The sequence below is a fragment of the Alligator sinensis genome, unplaced genomic scaffold (genome assembly GCF_000455745.1).
Source record: "Alligator sinensis unplaced genomic scaffold, ASM45574v1 scaffold45_1, whole genome shotgun sequence".
In the NCBI taxonomy this organism is placed as follows: Eukaryota; Metazoa; Chordata; order Crocodylia; family Alligatoridae; genus Alligator; species Alligator sinensis.
In genome coordinates this window covers 1,632,927-1,653,662 of record NW_005842267.1, presented here as the reverse complement: position 1 = coordinate 1,653,662, position 20,736 = coordinate 1,632,927, and the positions used below count along the sequence as shown (strand labels likewise).

Sequence of the window (20,736 nt, the reverse complement as noted above, 5' to 3'; positions counted from 1 at the left end):
GTTGGCTGGATGGCAGGATGGTTTGGTCTGGACACCCCTTGCTGGTAAATTTGCTTAGGTTTTATGCTGTTTAATTGTATAGCATCATAACATTTTTCCTTGGTGGTTGGCCGATTAGAGCCCAAGCAAACAGGGAGGAAAAGGTTGATCATCCTAATACAAGTGTTAATTACCTGGCTCCTGTTCTAGACGTCTCTAGGTGTGAAGACTGTTTTTCTTTCTGCAGCCCCTGCAATTATAGGTCAGTTTAAAGGTGATAGGTCTGAGTGGTCCAACAGGATCCTTAGAGGTGTCACCAAATCTGTTTTGGGGCACAGGCAGTCCTCAACTTACAACGTTTTGAGTTACAACATTTCGCACTTACAACTTTATAAATTGACACCGTTTCAACTTTATGACATCAGTTTTGACTTAACAACATTTGATCCAACGCAACGCCAGTCCAGCGAACAAGTTCACTGCGTCGCTCATCTCCCTGGAGAACATCTGTCCAAACTTCCTTGGACACTTTCTTTAACAAAACAATCAAGACTCCAGAAAAACCTGCAGCCAAGACTCCTGAGAAGACTTCAGCCAAGAACCCTTCAAAAAGTCCAACCAAGAGCCTTTCAAAAAGTCCAGCAAAGTCACCTCAAATAAGTCCTCCCAAATCAATATGATTGCTATTTACAATATAAATACATTAATGTAGCTATATTACTCATATATAGTTGATTGAGTAGAAAATTCTGGGGTATTCTTAGTGAAAATAGGGTATCAGGCCTTGGTTCAGGAACCAATCCCCCATTTATAACATTTTATTATGAGAAAATTGGTTCCGAGTTACAATGTTTTGGCTTAAGACGCGGTTTTCAGAACCAATTGTGTCATAAGTCCAAGGACTGCCTGTATTTGTAAATCAATGGGGAAAATTTACAATAGCTTGCACTGGTATTTTCTGTTTACCCAACTCAAGACATACATTACACTTTAAATATTGTGCCTGTTAATGTGAGCAGGGTGCATTTGTCACATACAGGGCATCCCTTCCTATACCTTTTACAAGTTTCTCTTGAAATGCATATTTAGTCTTCTGTTTTCTTTAGCTGCTAGGTCAATTGAAATGCATACGTGGTTACCTTGCCTTCACTGTGTCAGCCTTTTCTTGCTTTCTTAGGTATACACACATGTGATTAGTGGGTTAGGTCTCTGCCAACAATTTTAACCAGTTTTATTATTTTATAGCATAGGTCTGGTAATGGGTACCATAAGCACTCTACTCTCTTGACGTGTAATGGGTTGCAAGACATTAGCGGAGTTTGATTTTCTTGTGGTAGTCTTGTTACCACAGTCCAGTCTTGCCCCAGTCCTTGTCTTGTACACTGTCCAAGTTTTCAGTTTTCATATGCAGCAGTATGGGCAGGCTTGGACACAATGTCCAAGGTGCATGTAATTAACAAGGGAAGACTCTGGACAGGGAGCAGGGGAGGGTCTGTGGTGAGACAGCAGGGGTTTAGAGGCATGGTTACCTGTGTCCAGCAGCCAATCAGATGTGGCCTGGGAGGTTGGTTGCAGTCAGCAGTATCCAGCAGCACAGGGCACCTGCACAATACACTGGAAAGTGTGCAGGAGCACTCCCCGTCTGCCAGCCACCACCAGCTCAGGCTACCTGTGTGGCATCCCCATCCCTCGTCCCCTCCTTTCCACCTGCAAGGGCGAACATGTATGCTGGTTGCTTCCAATCTAAACTGGGTTTCTAAGAGTAAACCATGTAACTTAGTTAGATTCTTCCCCCAGTTTTTTGAACATCTGTACTCGCATCTAGAGACCTCAGCTCCTAAAACCACTGAAATAATTCTCTTCAAAGTTATCCTGTGTAGGTTTCATTGAAACATAAAAACCAAATTAGGTCTGAAGGCTCTTATATATAATATAATATATATAATGATATGAAGTCAGAGTGTATGTGCTACTTTGTCAAGTAATGTGATGATGTGAAAGGACAGTGTATTTTAAGGCACAAGAGGGCAGTGTTAAGTGCAGACACAAAGCCTTAATGGGAAACTTTTAAAATTGGTTTCTCTGAACCAAACCTTTGCTTTAAGGAAATATATTTTTTTCTCATTTTACTAGGAAACTAGTTTTATGTCAGAGTACATGTGAAGAAACATCTAATTGGTTTTCAGTGTTTATTACATTTTATTCTGGTTATTTCTTTATTTGTAGCTTTAATTCATTCAACAGGGTCAGTTCACTGCATGTCATTCCTTGTTGCTACTGGTAGTTGATTGTTAGTAGACAGTAGTTGGATTGTCTCTTTAAGAGGATCATTGCTTCTGTATAGTTCCATACATCTGAATAAGCCATCTTTTCTCAGCCATTTAGTCATTTTTCTTCCTGTTTGCATAGGAGTGTTTTTTATAAAAAAAAAAATGCCCCCAAATCTAGAACAAAAACAAGCAAACAGAAAAAAACAGAAATAGCAAAAAACAATTGCTTTAATTGTTTCATATCAGAAAGTATACATATCACACAAACTACTATCACTGACTGGGGAAAAAAAGCTATACAAATGTAAAATATATTTTTTAATTATTTGTTTGGATCATTCATGATTACTGGGTCTCTGCACTATTTTGTCAAGCATTTCAATTCAAATGTGTTTATCACCTTTATGCAATAATAGAATCATAGAAAATTAGGGTTCGAAGGGACCTCAGGAGGTCATCTAGTGCAACACACTGCTCAAAGCAGGACCATTCCCAATTAGTTCATCCCAGCCAATGCTTTGTCTAGCCAGGTCTTCCAAACCTCCAAGGTTGGATATTCCACAATCTCTCTGGGTAACCTGTTTCAGTGTTTTATGAGCCTGAGAGAGCTTTTCCTAATATTTAATTTAAACTTCCTTACTATAACTTGAGACCGCTACTCCTTGTTTTGTTATCTGCCATCACTGAGAACTGTCGAGCTCCATCCTCTTTGGAACCACCCTTTCTGGTAGTTGAAGGCTGTTATTAAATTCCCACTCAGTCTTCTCTTCTCCAGACTAAATAAACCCAGTTCCCTTAGGTTTTCCTTGTAACTTATGTTCCCTAGCCGCTCCCCCAACCGTCCCCTTAGGTTTTCCTTGTAACTTATGTTCCCTAGCCACTCCCCCAACCATTTTTGTTGGCCTCCACTACACTTTGGCCAATTGGTCTACATCCTGTCTGTAGTGGAGGGGGTGGGAGGGTGGGGGGCAAAACTAGACAGAATATTCTAGAGGTGGCCTCACCAATGCCAAATAGAGGGGAAGAATCACTTCCCTTGATCTGCTAGCAATGCTTCTACTAATGTAGCCCAGTATGCCATTAGGCTTTTTGCAAAAAGGACACACGGTTGGCTCATATTCAGCTTATTGTCCATTGTAACCCCCAGGTACTTTTCTGCAGAGTTTTTGCTTAGTCAGTCCACAGCCTGTACCAGTGTATGGGAGTGTTCTGTCCTAAGTGCAGGACTTTGCACTTGTCCTTATTGAACCTCATGAGATTTATTTTGGTTCAATCCTCTAATTTGTTTAGCTCTTGGAATCCTAGCCCTCTAGTGTAGTTACTAGTCTCCCCAGCTTGCTGTCATCTTTAAACTTACTGAGAGTGCACTCTGTCATCTTCCAGGTCATTGATGAAAATATTGAAAAAACCCAGCCCCAGGATCAACCCCTGCAGCACTCTACTTGATACAGGCTGCCAACTACCCTCTGAGCCCAATGATACAGCAGGTTTTCTGTTCACCGTACAGTCCATTCATCTAGCCCGTACTTCCTTAGCTTGCTTGCGAGAATGTTGTGGGAGACAGTATCAAAAGCCTTGCTAAAATCAAGTTATTCCACATCTACAGTCTCCCCTGCATCCATAGAGCCAGTCATCTCATAGTAGAAGACAATCAGGTTGGTCAGACATGACTTGCCCTTGGTGAATCCATGCTGTTTGTAATTACCACCTTCTCCTCCAAGTGCTTAGAAATGGATTCCTTGGGGACTTCATGATTTTTCCAGCATCTGATGTAAGACTGACTGGTCTGTGGTTCCCTGGTTGCCATGAGTTTTCAAAGATGATGTCCAGTAGGGCTGCATGAAGCTTCGGTCCCCAATTCAATTTGGCAGAGATTTGGCCTTATTCAGTGGTTGAATCTCCAAATCCGAATCCAATCAGAGGATCCTTTAATCTCTCTGAATTGAATCAGAACCCTCCAAATTGATTCAGAGAGATTCAGAAAGATTCACCAATTCAACATAGACACAGCTTTAAATGTTTTTTCTACATGCCTCTAGGTAGCAGGTGGCTCATGAATGCTGCTATGCTGGGGCACATGGAGTGTCCCACAGAAGTGCAGGGGGCTCCCCAGCGCACTCGGCATTAGACCCAGACATGGACCAGAAGCACTTCCAGTCCACTTCCAGGTCCACCAGAGTGCAGTGGACTGAGCTGGTCACTGAGCTGGGGAGGTCACTGAGCTGGGGAGGTGCAGGGGGGATCCCTCTCCCCTCCACCTGCACCTCCCCAGCTCAGTGACCGGTGCCTCCTGGGTCTGAGGGGGCTTCCAGGGTCCCCCTGCAGCCGATCGCCAAGCCAGGGGGGTATGAGGGGCCTCCCTCCTGCACGCTCCCCGGTGGACTGGAAGCACTTCCGGGTTTGCTGCTGAGCATGCAGAAGGCCCCTCCCCGTGCTCCTGTGGGATGCTCCATCTGCCCCAGCATCGCAGCATTTACGAGCTGTGCCTGGTACCTCAAGGTATGTAGGAAAAACATTTAAAGCTGTGTCTATATCTGAATCACTGATTCTCTGGATCTGCATTTAATTTTCAGATTCAGCTGAATAGAATCAGGGACAGCGATCCAAATCAATGAATCAAATCACTGTCCACGATTTGGGTCAAATTTGAATCGAACAGGGCCCGCTTTGCACACCCCTAATGTCCAGTGGCTTTACAATCTCATCAGACTACTCCCTCAGCATCCGCGCATTCATCACGTCTGATCCCATTGGATTAATACACATCCAGCTTTTCTAAATCATCCCTAACTTGTACTTTTGCCACTGTTGGCTGCTCACCTTCTCCCCAAATTCTTCTGCCAGGTACAGTAGTCTGGGAGCTGATGTTGCCTGTGAAGACTAAGCAGGTAAAAGAGGCATTGCCTTTTCCACATCATCTGTCACTAGGCTGCCTCCCTGTTCAGTAAGGAATGCACAGTTTCCCTGATCTTCCTCTTATTGCTGACATATATTTGAAGAAAACCTTCTTGCTACCCTTCACATTCCTTGGTAGGTGCAACTCCAGGTGCTTTGGCCTTCCTGATTTCATCCCTGTGTGCCTGAGCAATGCTCTTATGTCCAAGTAGTTTGTCCATTCCTCGTAAGCTATTGCAAGCAATACTATTAATTTTATTTATGCGTGTTGTAGTCATTTTCTGTAGAAGAAAACTATCTACTGTTTAATACCTACATTTTGTGTTTAGGAGTTTATATACTGTGATCTCATTTTGAGGCACCATTCTGTACCATTCAACAACCAAAGAGATATGATGTTAAGGTTTTGTGCCCCGAGTCTCTAAATTCTTCAGTTAACGTGAGTTCAGCATTTCAGTGTATTTGTATAGGAGCTTTTTATGCTCCTAGGGGAATGAGATGCTCTACAGGAGAGGGGAAAGTACAATATTGCACAGTATCTATGTGGTTGTAGTACTGTAAGTGACTGCAACAAAAAGGCTAAATTCTTTAAAAATACTCCTCAACAGTAACAGCTCAGCAGAGGAAAGGTTTTTGAATCTTGTAAAGGCAAATTTGCTACTGCTCCCTGACTCTTGCTAGGGTGAATTTTCTCTTGCTCCTTGGATCTTGATTGAGTAATGGTCATTACCCAGGACTGGAACGTTTTGTAGTTTGAGACTGATTAGAGAGGTAGAGAGAGAGGGACAATGCTGGCTGTTTCTGGTGACTTTTCAGAATAACCAAGTTATGCTTTCTAAAGCTGTCTGGTTCTGTCTCAGCTTAAGGTTGACAGGCCTTATGTACATAGTTCAAATAAGCATATTTATATGGTATATATAAACAAATCACATTGCACCTGACTCTGTGACATAGATTCCTCTCTAGAAACAGAAACTGACCCGCTGTGAGGCCCTGAAATCAACCACTGCTCAGCCAAAGGGCAACAGTCACATTAAGCATTGGCACATATTAATTAATGGCTTAGAAATTCTTTATTTGGGAGCAGAGAGATAAGGGTGCACTGGAGAAACCCTGTAAGCTCTGCAGCTGAACAAAAGTATAAAAGGTACTGCACAGTTACAGACTGCCACAGTTAACAAAGTGACATGAAAATTGCCAGGCTGATACATTGTGTAATTTGTGCCTAGCACCTGTGTTTTTAGCCTTGAAAAGAGTTTCCCTATTTGGTTGTTATATCTCTATGGGAGCCTTCTACTTCTGACAACAACTGTTATTGTGGATTTAATGATCTTGAAGAATCTGAAATTCAGTCATTATTCACCTCATAGAGAGGTAAATAATAGCTGGAAGAATAGCAGTTCGGCTGTAGACCCACATGTCACTGTAGAGAGGTCACCATTTCTCAAAAGCTTTGTCCAGCTGAAAAGACTCCACATTCCATTAGGCGTATTATTTGAAATGTCTAATTTATGTTATTTTTATACCTGATAATAGGAATTATTTCCACAAAAGTTGTTCTTCTGTTAACTATCTTAAACACTTAATTTGATAAAATGCCATTTTTAAGAACTCCGTACACAAGTTTGTACCAACAATCCTATTTAAAACTTCACTTCCATCTGCTTAAAAGGCACCTAACTCTGCAGCATGAATTGTGATGAATCCCCACAACTCTATAATTCAGTATGTAATCTTCAGCATCTTGACCTTTGTGACTTCACAAAACTACAGACCTATTCTGAGAATACACTATTTTTCCTTGATTATTGAAATCCATTACAACAGTTTATTCATGATTACTTTGCTGCTAGGCACCCTACAGTCCACAGAGACTTTTAAACAAAGAGATGTATAACACAGAATATTTTTAGGAGACAAAAATTGCAACTAGCAATGGCAATGCATAGCTTCCTTAGCAAAATTTGCAGGTTTATGATTCTTTTAGAGGACCTTTAAGTTTAGAATAGAGGTAGATTTATAGAATCATGGAAAATTAGGGTTGGGAGGGACCTCAGGATGTCATGTAGTCCAACCTTCTGCTCAAAGCAGAACAAGCTCCAACTATATCATCCTGACCAATGCTTTGGCTAGCCGGGTCTTGAAAACCTCTAAGAATGAAGATTACACAACCTCTTTGGGTAACCTTTGTTCAAGTATTTTACTACCCTCCTCATGAGACAGTTCTTCCTGATATCTAACCTAAACTTCCCTTACTGCAAATTGAGACCATTGCTCCTTGTTTTGTCATCTGCCATCAGAATCTGGGATGTTCTAGTTGGGGATGGTCCTGCTTTGAGCAGGGGGTTGGACTAGATGACCTCTTGAAGTCCCTTGCAATCCTAATTTTCTATGATTCTATGATTTCAGTCAAGTTATTCCACTTTTCCCACAAACACTTATATGCTTTCTTTAGTGTTTTAATAATTCTTTATCCAAGACTTGTAAAATATATTTTCCTTTTATTAAATCCTTCTTTAAGGTTTGTTTCTGCTACAGTGCCTGGGCAAGGAGGACCATGCATTGTATCCATACACCATCTATATGAAAATATGAGTACTCTCTTACCTCATTGACCCTCTCCCTGCATCGTTTATTTTTTTTCTATCCATTTGCTGTGTCTTATTAGGTTATAGGCTCATTGGAGCATGTCGTATCTCCTTGTTATATGTCTGTCTTTGCCTCCATATTTCTGAACAGGGACCAGGACATCTCCCCCACTAGAATTGTGGACGGACCCAGGGGAGGCACTGCCATACCTGGGGTTAGGGACGACTTATTTAGGGAACTTTTGGAGGGGCTGCACATATTTAAATCAGTAGGTCCAGATGCTCTTCACCTGAGGGTGCTGAGGGAATTGGTGGGGGTCATAGTGGGGCCCCTGGCATGGCTCTATGAGCACTTGTGGGGCACTGTTCAAGTACCAGAGGATTGGAAAAGGGCCTGTGTGGTCCCCATTTACAAGAAGGGGAGAAAGGAGGACCCTGGCTATTATAGGCCAGTCAGTCTTACCTTGGTCCTTGGGAAGACCTTTGAGAAAATTATCATGGAGCACATCTGCAAGGACCCAGCAGGGGAGCTAATGCTCAGGGGCAACCAGAATGGGTTCACTGAGGGCAGGTCCTGCCTGACTAACTTGGCTTCTTTTTATGGTCAGGTCACAAAGTCCCTGAACGAGGGTGGATGTCATCTTCCTAGACTTTAAGAAGACCTTTGACACAGTTTCCCACCACATTCTCTTAAAAAAAAACTAAGTGACTGTGGCATTGATGCCTATACAGTCTGATGGGTGGCAAAGTGGCTAGATGGTCGCACCCAGAGAGTGGTGGTGGATGAATCATTTTTGACCTGGAGGGATGTGGGCAGTGGAGTCCCGTAGGGCTCAGTCCTGGGGCCTGTACTGTTCAACATCTTTATCAGCGATCTGTATGTGGGTGTGGAATGCACACTGTCCAAATTCGCTGATGACACCAAGTAGTGGGGCGAGGTGGGCATGCTGGGGGGAGGGACAGAATCCAGCTAGATCTAGACAAATTACAGAGGTGGGTTGATGAGAATAGGATGGAATTCCATGCAGACAAGTGCCAGGTGCTGCATCTAGGGAGAATCTTACACTACAGGAACCAGCAACACACCTATAAGCTGGGGAACACCCTTTTTGTCAACACAGTGGCAGAAAAGAATCTTGGAGTCATTGTTAACTCCAGGATGAACATGAGCCGCCAATGTGAGGAAGCGGTCAATAAGGCTAACCACACCTTGTCGTGCATCTATAGATGCATCATAAGCAGGTCCAGGGAGGTGATCCTTCCCCTCTATGCAGCATTGGTGAGGCCACAGTTAGAGTACTGCGCCTAGTTCTGGGCACTGCACTTCAAGAGGGATGTGGCTAGCACTGAGAGGGTCCAGAGGAGGGCCACTCGCATGGTCAAGGGGCAGCAGGGCAGGCCCTATGAAGGGAGGCTAAAGGGCCTGAACCTATTCAGCCTCCACAAGAGAAGGCTGAGAGGTGATCTGGTGGCTGTTTACAAAGTCATCAGCAGGAATTGGGGGAGGCTCTGTTCCCCTGGGCACCACCCAGGGGTTACTAGGAATATTGGCCACAAATTGTTAGAGAGAAGCTTCAGGCTGGACATCAGGAGATGTTACTATACAGTTAGGGCTGCCAGGCTCTAGAATGGGCTCCCAAGTGAGGTGGTGCTCTCCTACCTTGGGGGTCTTCAAGATGAAGCTGGACAGATATTTGGCTGGGGTGATATGACCCCGGCACCCGTTCCTGCCCGGGGCAGGGGGTCAGACCTGATGATCTGTTTAGGGCCCATCCAACTCTAAGCACTATGATACTATGTCCAGTATTTCTTTATTATGTCTGTTTATTTATGCTGTCTTCAGCTTAATTGACTTTCATTCCATTGGAGACCAGAATTACCCTTTCATGTTAATCCTGAATAAGTATTGGATCACTTATTTGAATATAGTGCTCTTTAGTTTTAGCTGGGGGCTGGGAGGAAGGGGAGTTCATAATGCCAGAATGTCCTTATCATTCACTTCTGCATGCCAAGTATATCATTAGCCAATATTTTCAGCTTGGATACCTAAACTTAGTCCCACAAATATAAATATAGGCTCTGATCTTGCAAGGCAGTTTGCTTTTGCACATGCCTACTATGGAGTATGTTGATTTAACACTTTGTAGACACAGATATTGCAACACTGGAATATCATCCTTCAAATACACCTTTAAATTAGTTTTCTATTATAATGCTACAACCTGAAGCTGAAGGAAGTGCCCTCTGCAAACAGTGTTTTTAGCTTGTACAACTGTTTGGCACCCATGTACCAGTTAATCTTCACACATTAAATATGATCTTCTGGAGTGGAGTATTTGCCCCTTCCCCTCAATAATTAATTTTGTTTAATGAAAGTGATTTTATTAATTTGGTCTAATTAGTGTACAGAAACTTGTAACTGAGTGTTATAATGACGATGGAATGTGGGTTGTCCAGTTACATGGCCAACTAATAACAGCTTTGGCAATCTAAGAGAGAAAAGCTGTGTTCAGTTTTCCATTCATAGTCAAGCAAATAAGTGTTTTTCAGTTATTAATATTTGCTGTAGCATTTATATTTATGGCAAAATGTAAAAGTTATGGTGGTAGAATAATGGAGCAAATATTTCAGCAACCAAACTGTGCCTTTGAGTGCTGTTGTTCTTTACTGTTACTTTGTTTAAGAGACTTCAGTGGCAAGTTAAGTAGAAAAGGTACATTGGTAGATTTACTCTGTTAAATCTGGCTCTGGCTATCCAGGCTCTGTATCTGGTGGCGTGCACTGCTGCTGTGTGCTGTGATGCTTTTTTTATTGGTGGGTTTTTCTTTTTTATACCAGAATCTCCTCATGTCAAAACCCACCATGCTGCAAATTAGCAGCACGGTGAATGTGTGCACATGTGCCACATGTGGTTTGTGGCACTGCAAATGGGTTTTTGGCACTGCAAACCATGTGTGCATCCTTATGGGGATGTGCCCATGGTGTCAACAGTTGAACTGTTCTCTTCTCTCTCCCATTAACCCATCTTATCAAGATCAAACCATATCACATTCTATTTTTGTGTGTGACTGACATATTAGACCGCAGTTAAAGCTATTGGTCATATGAGATAAGTGCTCTTACTTGGTTCATGTCTCACTTTAGAGAAAAATTGTTTTAGGAAATATCTTAGAGATTTGATATATTATTTGGTTCAATACTATTTAAGTGAATAGCAAGCAAAAATAGTATTAGAGAACAGTCTTAGTACTGTATTTGTTTAAAGACAATAGACCTTTTCCAGATACTTGGGTAATTTCCCAGGGAAAATTGTTGAACTTCAATTGTTAAAACCTAGTTCAGTAAACCATGGCTTCTCTACAAAAGATAATTTTATTTCATAAATACAATTTTTAGTCCTCCATCCAGGTATGACCCACCTTACTTTCACACAATAAATTGCTTCAGTCCATTTATGGTCAGGCTGAAGTACTTATCTGAGTTGATTATATTTGACGGGGCTATAAATGCCTGCACTTTAGCCATTCCAGTCTCAATGCAACTGTTATCACAGGGCTTTGTCACACATATGTGGGGTATGGTAACTGCACTTAAAATGTTACTGTCCGAGTGTTCAGCCAGTTAAAATGTGTGTTAAGTGCTACTGTAGAGTAGCAAAGTTAAGACTTTTCCAGGGAGGAGTATCTCCAGCTCATAGTACTTGTCCCACTCTCCTACATAGGTAATATGATCAGGAGACTTCAATGTGGCGGGGGATGTGTTCAAGACTGGTGCAAAACTGAAGCTGGGACCAACAAATGGCTGTTTGCCAGTCCTAGTCCTCGCAGCTCACCAGTCTTGAATGGGACTTAGGGAGGGTTTTATTTAGACTGTAGTAAGTATTACTGTGTGACTGCTCAGAAAACTTTCTAACTTGTAATAATACTTAATACAATTTAAATAAAACATATCCTAAGCATAACCTACACAGTCACAGGCTACCTGAACTAATCTAGTTCTCAACAACTATCCCACACTGCACTGCTAGCCTTGTGAAATCTCTATAAAGCTCCATGAACTGTTTCTTGGAGCTGAGGAAACTGAGGGATAAGTACACAGAAGCCATTGCAACTGAAATGTTTGAATACAGTGTTACACTAACACACTACAGTGGTAGTGGATGTGGGACAAACCACTAAACTATATGTTTAAACCAGTTTAATGCTACTTTGTCAACTGGTATAAAACATTAACTAGAAAAAGTATGAAGAATACCATTTAGTGATGATATATTTTTAATTTAACCAATAGGAGAAAAATCAGATACCAAAATATAGCATTATCTCCTAAGAAATTCAATATAGATTTTGCTAGATGTTTCATAGATTTCATAGACATTAGGGCTGGAAGGGACCTCAGAAGATCATCGAGTCCTGCCAAGGGACAGGAAGTCAGCTACGGTCCTAGGACCCTGGCAAGATAAGTATCCAAATTTCTCTTGAAAGTGTTCAAAGTAGGTTGCATGAACCACCTTCGGTGGCAGGCTATTCCAGACCTTGAGGGCTCAGACAATGAAGAAATTCTTCTTTATGTCCAGCCTGAAATGGTCTTGCAGTAGTTTATAACTGTTCGACCTTGTCATCCCTTGGGGCGCTCTGGTGAACAATCATTTCCCCAGATCCTGGTGAACAACCCTGATAAACGTATACGTGGCTATCAGATCACCCCTGAGCCTGTGCTTTTCCAGGCTAAAGAGTCCCATAGCTCCCAGCCTGTCATCATAAAGTCCATTTTCCTGACCTCTGATCATGCACGTGGCTCTTCTCTGGACTCTCTCAAGCTTCTCCACATCCTTTTTGAATTGAGGAGCCCAAAACTGGACACAGTACTCCAGCTGCGGCCTCACCAAGGCCGAGTACAATGGGAGAATGACGTCCTGGGAATTGCCTGAGAAGCATCTATGGATGCAAGCCAGTGTTTTGCTTGGTTTACTGGCCGCAGCATCACATTGTTATGTTCATCTTGTGGTCAATCATGACCCCCAAGTCCTTTTCATCCGTAGTGGTAACCAGCGTAGCACTGCCGAGCCTATAAGGATGCTGCAGGTTTTTCCTCCCAAGGTGGAGAACCTTGCATTTTTCAGTGTTAAACACCATCAGGTTCTTGTCCGCCTATTTCTTGAGCCCGTCAAGGTCAGCCTGGATTACCCTCCTGTCCTCAGGTGTGGATGCTTTACCCCAGAGTTTGGTATCATCGGCTAACTTGGCCAGTACGCTTCTGACTCCAATGTCCACATCATTAATGAAGATGCTGAACAATATAGGTCCAAGGACAGAGCCTTGGGGGAACAGGGCACCATGATGATTCACTTCCGTCATTTACTACTCTCTGGGTCCAACCACGAAGCCAATTTCCCAGCCAGCAGATCATGGTGGACCCAAGGCCACAATTGGCCAGTTTTGCCAAGAGGTGATCATGGGATACCAGATCAAAGGCTTTTTTGAAGTCAAGATATATGACAACAATCTCTTTTACCTTGTACAGGTGATAGGTCACCTGGTCATAAAAGGAGATAAGATTGGTCAAGCAAGACCTACCTGCAACAAACCCGTGCTGGCTATCCCTCAGGTTGTTGCCGTTGACCAGTCTGTTAAGAATAATCTTTTCTAAGACCTTCCCCAGGAAGAGGTCAGGCTGATGAGCCTGTAGTTTGCAGGATCCACTTTCCTCCCTTTCTTGAAGATGGGCACCACGTTGGCCTTCTTCCAATCTTCAGGCACTTCACCAGAGCACCAGGAGTTCTCGAAGATCATGCCAGGGGCTGTGCTATGATGCTAGCCAGCTTCTTGAGTACCCTGGGGTGTAGATTGTCAGAGCCAGCTGACCTGAAGATGTCCAGCCTCTCAAGGTGTTCCTTCATGAGGTCAGCATTGATGGAGGGCAGGGAATCTCCCTCACCCAGGCCCCCCTGTCCTGTAGTGGGCAGGGGCGTCCCATGGGACTGATGAAAGAGATTTGATATAACTCAGATGCATATTTTAAGAAACCTATTAGCCTTTTTAACCTATTCAGATCACAATGTGTTTTATTTCTTTCAAGATAAATTGTGTAATTGGCATTTGGCTATCAGATTATCATGGTTATGATTCTTAGTCATATCTCTTACATTTGTAGTATAAGTTTAGGCATAGAGAATTGAAAGGGCTGAAAATATACATTTATATACACAGTTTTTGGAAAAGGTAGATTCACTTGTGATTAACTATTTTTTTTATTTTTATACTATTGAGGTAGTTATGAATCAAGAGTGTTTTTTTTAATATTCTGGGCAAGTTAAAGATAATAAGATTGATATTCATTTACACTGGAACCCTTACATTTACACTATTCTGACAGGATACAGGGGCCTTACATTTGTTCTAAGTTTTATTTACAGGTTAAGGCCCTTTATTTATACTTCTGTAGCAGTGCAAAGGAGACCTAGTGTATGTAAAAACCAAACCCAATATTTTCATTTAAATTGCTTTAAAACATGTTCTGTAGATTAGAAGCCATAGGTGCAAGTAAAATGCTAATTGACTAGAGAAATCTTGATAGACTATACTTGCACCCTCTCTCAGATTCTATTAGCAAATCTGTCCAATTCTTTATTTGCATTGCTGAGTGTTGCTGTGTTTGAAAGAAACCATATGGGAACAGATAAACATGTTCCTTTATTAATCGTTAGTGCACGCTTGAAATTTGTACTGAGTTAAGGATTTTAATGTATATTTAATCTTTAAATTTATACTACCATTGTAAGAACAATAACTATGACTCTATTAAGTATCCAAAGGATCCAGACTAATAATGTGAAGTTGATGTTGGGCAATAAGGTTTCTTGTCACGTAAAAGTTACTGTGTATAAACATAAAACACTTCCAGGTGGACTTGAATAGTATTTGTTGGGAAATCTTGTCAAATTTTTTTGATTTATCAAACAAAACTTTTTTGTGAAAATTTAGTGTCAGTTTTGACACAGGTAGAATTTCAGGACAAACAAATGAGATTCCACCCCAGAACAATCAATAACTCATTGCTTCAGGCAGTAATGTAGGATGTGTGAGACTGTGTGCTAGGCTATTGAATGTTTTCGTGGGAGCAGGAACAGACAAGCTTGCTTTGCTGCAGGCTAATGCTGTATTAAGCCAACCTACAAAATGTCTGTTATGTAAGATTTGAGGTAAAATAAAATGTCTGAACTGATTGAGTTTTGTTGATAAAGCTGTTTTTCTCTATTACATTCAGTTAGGGTAGTCTATTTTCACTTGATATCACTGACAGGCAAGCAGCGTCCAGGCCTTTTGAAAATGGAATGTTTGGTATAAGTGAGAAATGCAGGATTGGGGAACACCCTGTGTCATGCTGGAGGGCCATGCTGACCCTCCTGATGAAGAAGGACCTGAAGAACTGGCATCCCATGTCCCTTCTCTGCATGGACTACAAGGTGGCAGCGAAGGCCATCTTGCTGCATCTGCAGTCTGTGCTGATGAACGTGATCCATCTCGACCAGATGTATATGGTGCCTGGACATTCCATCTTTGACAACCTATACCTGGTTTGGGGCCTCCTGGAGCTAGTGTACCAGGAGGTCCTGTCTTTCACCCTCCTATCCCTGGACCAAGAGAAGGAGTTTGACAGAGTGGATCACAAGTACCTCACAGGCACACTGAGGGCCTTTAGCTTTTGGCCCTGCTTCATATGAGCTCTCCAGGTGCTGTGTGCCTCTGCAGAGTGTTTGGTCAAACTCAAATGGACCCTGACAAAGCCCATCCCATTTAGGAAAGGAGTGCATCAAGGCTGCCTGCTGTTAGGCCAGCTATATGCCTTGGCCCTGGAGCCCTTCCTTGTCCTCCTGTGGAGGTGGGTGGTGGGGCTGATGCTCCAGCAGCTGGTGGTACAGTTGGTCCTGTCAGCGTAGGCTGATGACGTACTCCTCACGGTCCAGGACTTGGGCGACCTGGCACAGGTAGAGGCCTGCCAGGCATTGTAACTTGGCAGCCTCTTCTGCCTGGGTCAGCTGGGTCTAGAGCTTTGGCCTGATGGTGGGTGATGGGTGGCAGGTGGGCTCACTCCCACCCATGCTCCACAGAATCCACTGGAGTGTGGGTTTGCTGGTCTACTTGGGGGTCTACTTGTCCCCCACAGGCCCCTCCCTGCCGGAGAACTGGCAGCAGCTAGAGGCAAGGTTGGTGGAACGACTCTGGGCATGGGCAGGGCTCCTGAGGTGTCTATCCCTGTGTGGGAGAGTGCTGGTGATGAACCAGCTGGTCCTGTCCATGCTCTGGCACCGCTTACACTTCCTTCCTATGCCCCCTGGAGGCACTGGAGTTTTTCTGGCCAGGATGGTACTGGGTCGCTGCAGAGGTCCTGAGTCTCCCCTTGTGGGAGGGCAGCCAGGGCCTGGTTTGCCTGCATAGCCAGGTCCTGATGTTCCACCTTCAGGCCCTGCAATGACTGCTATACGGTGTTGGTGGCCATGTGGCATGGGGCCACCTGGGGTGTGCCTTCCTCCACCATTTCCAGGGGCTCTGATAAGATTGGCAGCTCCTCAGCCTGTGAAGTTTCTCCCTGCAGGACCTGCTAGGGATGCCAGAGTTCTACCAGGACCTCCACCAGGTCTGGATGCTGGTCTCTGCCTTCATGTCCCCTGCAACACTCGTCCAGGGCACTGATCCGCTCGCTGAGCCCCTCCTCTGGAACCCCCAGCTGGAGGTGCTGACAGCAGAGGCACCCCAATTGTGACAGAGGTTGTTCCTGGCTGATGTCACCCATATTGGAGATCTCCTGGACTATGATAGGCAGGAATGGGTGGACCCCGCTGTGCTGGTCCAGTGCATGGGTCTACCCATGACACAAGTGACCTGCCATTTGATCCAGGAAGTAAAATCTGCCCTACCTCCCAAAGCCCTTGCCTTTGTTGACCAGGTCCTGCGGGGTGGTGGTCCCCGCCACACCATGTCCTCCAGCCCACTGGAGTTTGTCATGGGGCTGGCGCCTTACCCGACCTTGTGGCACTCCCTGATCTAGCACCTGAGCTGGCTGGAGGATACTAGACCCGTCCACTTTTCCACTGTCCATCGCCGCCATCTCTACATGCTTGTGTGCTGCATGACCAATCATGCTGCCCTTGCCTCCTGCCCAGACACCAAGTGACTGGACTTGCTCAGTGAGGGTGTGGCTGGTGCACCTTAGTGGCTGAGTCTGTACTCCACCTTCATCCCATGAGCCACTGGGGACCTCGGCTGGCAGCTCCTCCATGGAGCCATCGCTACAGGCATGTATGTGGTGAGCTTCCCAGATACCCCAGTTTCCTGCCGCTTCTGCAGGCAGAAGGAGACCCTGGCACACATGACCCTCAAGTGCGCCAGGCTGTAACCCCTCCACCTCCAGAACTTCCTCCTGAGGTTCTAGTTCAATTCACCCCCCCACCTTTTTGTTTTTGGTCACACCATCTGTGGCCCCACCAAGTCCTGGGACCTCCTAGTCAAACTCCTTCTGGCCCTGGCCAAGTGGGCCGTATACTTGACCAGGAAGGAGGCTCTGGCTGAGAAGGTGCCCCGAGACTGTGGGACTGCTTTCCTCTTACTTTTCTGTGCGTGTTTCCAGGCAGAGCACCAGTGGGCAGCATCCACCGGCTCCTTGGATGCCTTTGAGGACTGGTGGGTGCGGCCCAGGGGGCTCTGCTCGGTGTTCCCCTCAGACACGCTCATTTTCACATTTTGACTCTTTGCCCCTCACGTCAGTCCTGTCCTGTTTTTTGCCTTTTTTGTCCCAAGTATTTTGTTATATCATTTACACATTAGCCCCCATACAATAAGGGCTACTAGTTAGCCAGGTGGGCCTTAGGGCCCACAGTATTTGAATATTACAAATAGACAGGATCTTCAGAGGCCCGGCCAGTTGGTATCTGGGGACATTAGCCCCTTGTACCAGCTGGACTGCTGCAACAGCCCTAACCTAGAGTGGCCCCTGCACCCTCTACCCACTGCAGTAGTCTGGCAGAGTAGGGGCTGCTGCCTGGTTGTGACTTGCTGTCACCTGCGACAGCATCTGTCCTCTTGGACCAGTGGCCCCATGCCTGCGATCCTGCCAGACGGAGACAGGGACCACCTGGCCATCTGGGCTGTTGTATGGGTGCTGCAGTAGACCCACCTGCACCTCTAAACCAGCTACCAATAGGGTGTGGCTGCACAGTTGACCTTTGTGCGGCACTGCTGTCATGTCTTCTGGTGCCCATGCTCTGTCATCTGGGCAGCTATCACCCAGAAGATGTGCTCATTGTGGTGGCCTGCATTGAATTGTTGAATCATTTCCTCCTGGCCCCAGATGGCCAGGAGATCAGCCACCTCATCTGGGGAGGTCCCCAGTGTTGGCCCTGGGCAGGCTCCTCTGCTTTAGTCCTACCACTTGCCTCACCAGCAGGGATACTGGTGTTCCCTGCTTAAGACTGTGAATTCTCTGATAAAAAACCCAAATTCTCTTATTAAAATACCCAAAATCTGTGTTCTTCCATGATTAAAATGAAACACCCCTATATATGTAGAAGGTCAGTTGGACAATGTTTTATTGATATGTTTACAATTTTAAAGCAATTTGGAAGCCTGCTAGTGCCTCTGTCACCATAATAAAATGAATTCTAAATATCTATACACTTTGGTGTTTGCTTTTTTGTTTTTTTATCATAGAAAAATCAGAGCTGTTCCTGCCCTCTTTGCTCGCCAGGATCTGGGGTGCTGAGCAGCACTGGGATACTAATGCTCTGCCCCTGCCCATGTCCTTGCCCCTAACTTGTAACCCACATCCCCTTCAGTGACTCATGACCCGCAGTCCCTGCCTGCCCCCTACTCCCTCCCTCCCAGGAGCAGCTCTCAGCCCACACCAGGACATGGGTCCACCTGCAGCTGTTCCATCCACTGCTTTGTGGCACTGAGTAGTGCCAACCATTGCTGTTCTGCTCCCTGTGCCTGCACTCAGGCCCCAGTGATCCTCATGCTGTTCCTGGGAAGCCCTTGGCTGGGACCTGGGGATTGGGCTGGACAAGCCCCTTCCCTTCCAGGCTGGCCTCCCCCTGCACAAGCTGCTCTAGCAGGTCAGGGGGGCTCCATGCCTGGCTCTGGCAGCCTCTCCTACTGAGTGCTCCCACATCCCCCATCCCCATCTCTCTCTCTTTCTCACTCACACCTCTGCTGTCACCCTTGGCCCATCACATACATCCATAGACCCCTGCTGCCCCCTCCCCCCTCCTCCCCAGCCTGTCATACCCCACAAGTGGCTCCTGGCACTAGAAGCTGCACCCCCCCAAGCTGGGGTGCATGTCCCAGCACCAGTGTGGGCACAGGGTAGGGCTTTAGTGCAACAGTTGCCCTGAAGCCATGGCCCCCACTAGCAGATTCCATCCCATCTGGCACTGGGCAGGGTATGAGATTTGTGGTGGGATGTGGGGTTTGGGGGGGCTTGTCGGGGGATGGGGGGGAGGGTGTAGGGTTTTGGGGGTGAAGTTTGGGGGTGGGGTTTGTACAAGGGTTTAGAGGAATAGGGTTTGTGGATAGATTGTGGGGAGATTTGTGGGTGTGGGGTATGTGGGTGGAGTTGGGGGTTTGTGGGAGTGGCTTGTGGGTGGGGGTGTAAGGGTTGTGGATAAATTGTAGGGGGTTTTTGGGTGGGGGAGACTGTGGGTGTGGGGGAACTGTGTGGGAAAGGTGGGTCCCCTATGCACCCCCTGCCACAGCACACAGCTCCCATTGCATCAGCAGCCAGCAGTGGGCCTTTGTCACTCATGGCCTGCTGCCGACACAGCCCCCCAGAAGAGCACAGTGCTGCCTGAGACCCGGGCCAAAATGTGCTGCATAGAGCCAACCCATTCCCCTGGTGCACACCTTTGGCCAGGACCAGGCCAGCTCCTGCCACCACCTGGGGCTCCCAGCACTGCCAAAAAGAGCTGTGCACTATTAGGTCAGGCTGGCTCTTGCCTTCACATGTGCCAGGAGCCGGCCCAGGCTGGTGGCACACGGGGCCCATGGAGGCAGGAACTGGCCCAGCCTGATAGCTCATGGCTCCTGCCTTCAGTTCTGTGAGCACCAGGTGGCAGGAGGAACTGGTCCTGTCCTGTCCTAAGGTGCATGCCAGTGGGCCGGGCCAGCTCCGTGTGCCACCTGGAGCCCCTGGGTCTCAGGCAGAGCCAGGGGCTCCAGGGGTTCTCTGCCAGCAGGGGGCCTTGAATGTCCTAAGGGTCCACTGCTGGCTGTTGTGGACCGGGGATCCACCCCTCCCACACAGTCTCCCCCTTACCCTCTCACAATCCCCCCCACTCCCACACAATTCCCCCACAAACACAGTCCTCCCACTCCCATTTCCCTGCTTACCAGTGACTGAGCCTGGGTCCAAGCCACTGCTACCAGCCTTGCCCCACTTCTATATCCTCCAGCATGCTGAGGCAGTATGCTGGAGCAGCAGGGGATGAGGAAGTCATAGAGATGCTCTGGTCAGGTGCTAGAGTATCTCTCTGGAGGACCCAGACTCCAGTTGCTTTGGGACATGCTCCAGGAGGGTTCCCTGCACTGCTTTTTTCCCCGCGTGTTTTCTTTTGATACCAGGATTTCCTGATATTAGACTTGGAGCCCCTGCTGCATATTTGCAGCACAGGGAACATTTTTCCATTCATGGTGTGCCTCTTGCGGCGTCTCAAACAGCTTTGAGATGCCACAACTGGCACGTGCTTGCTCGTCTGGATGCAACCAAAAAGTCCCTGGTCGCCATAGAACGTTGTCCTCCTGCTGCCCCCCAACTCATGCTACTGGCAGCTGGCCCAGCCATCGCCACCCCTGCCAGTGGTGTTGCCTCATGCATCGCTGCCACTCAGGGCACAAAAGTGCCCAGGTATGCATCTGCTATTTGTCTCACTATGTTATCATGTATAGTATTTTTAAATTCCTTATTTGATTATTTGTTAAATGTGTGGAGGTTATTCATTGACATGTGAAAAA

At 45.8% G+C, this 20,736-nt stretch overlaps 1 protein-coding gene across 1 annotated transcript in view; it reads left to right on the top strand.

Annotated features, from left to right (window-relative positions):
- DGKB (diacylglycerol kinase beta) overlaps positions 1 to 20,736 on the top strand; it is a gene marked incomplete at its 5' end in the record, with an annotated part of 469,550 nt that overhangs the window by 105,323 nt on the left and 343,491 nt on the right. The gene's annotated exons all lie outside the window — the stretch shown is intronic.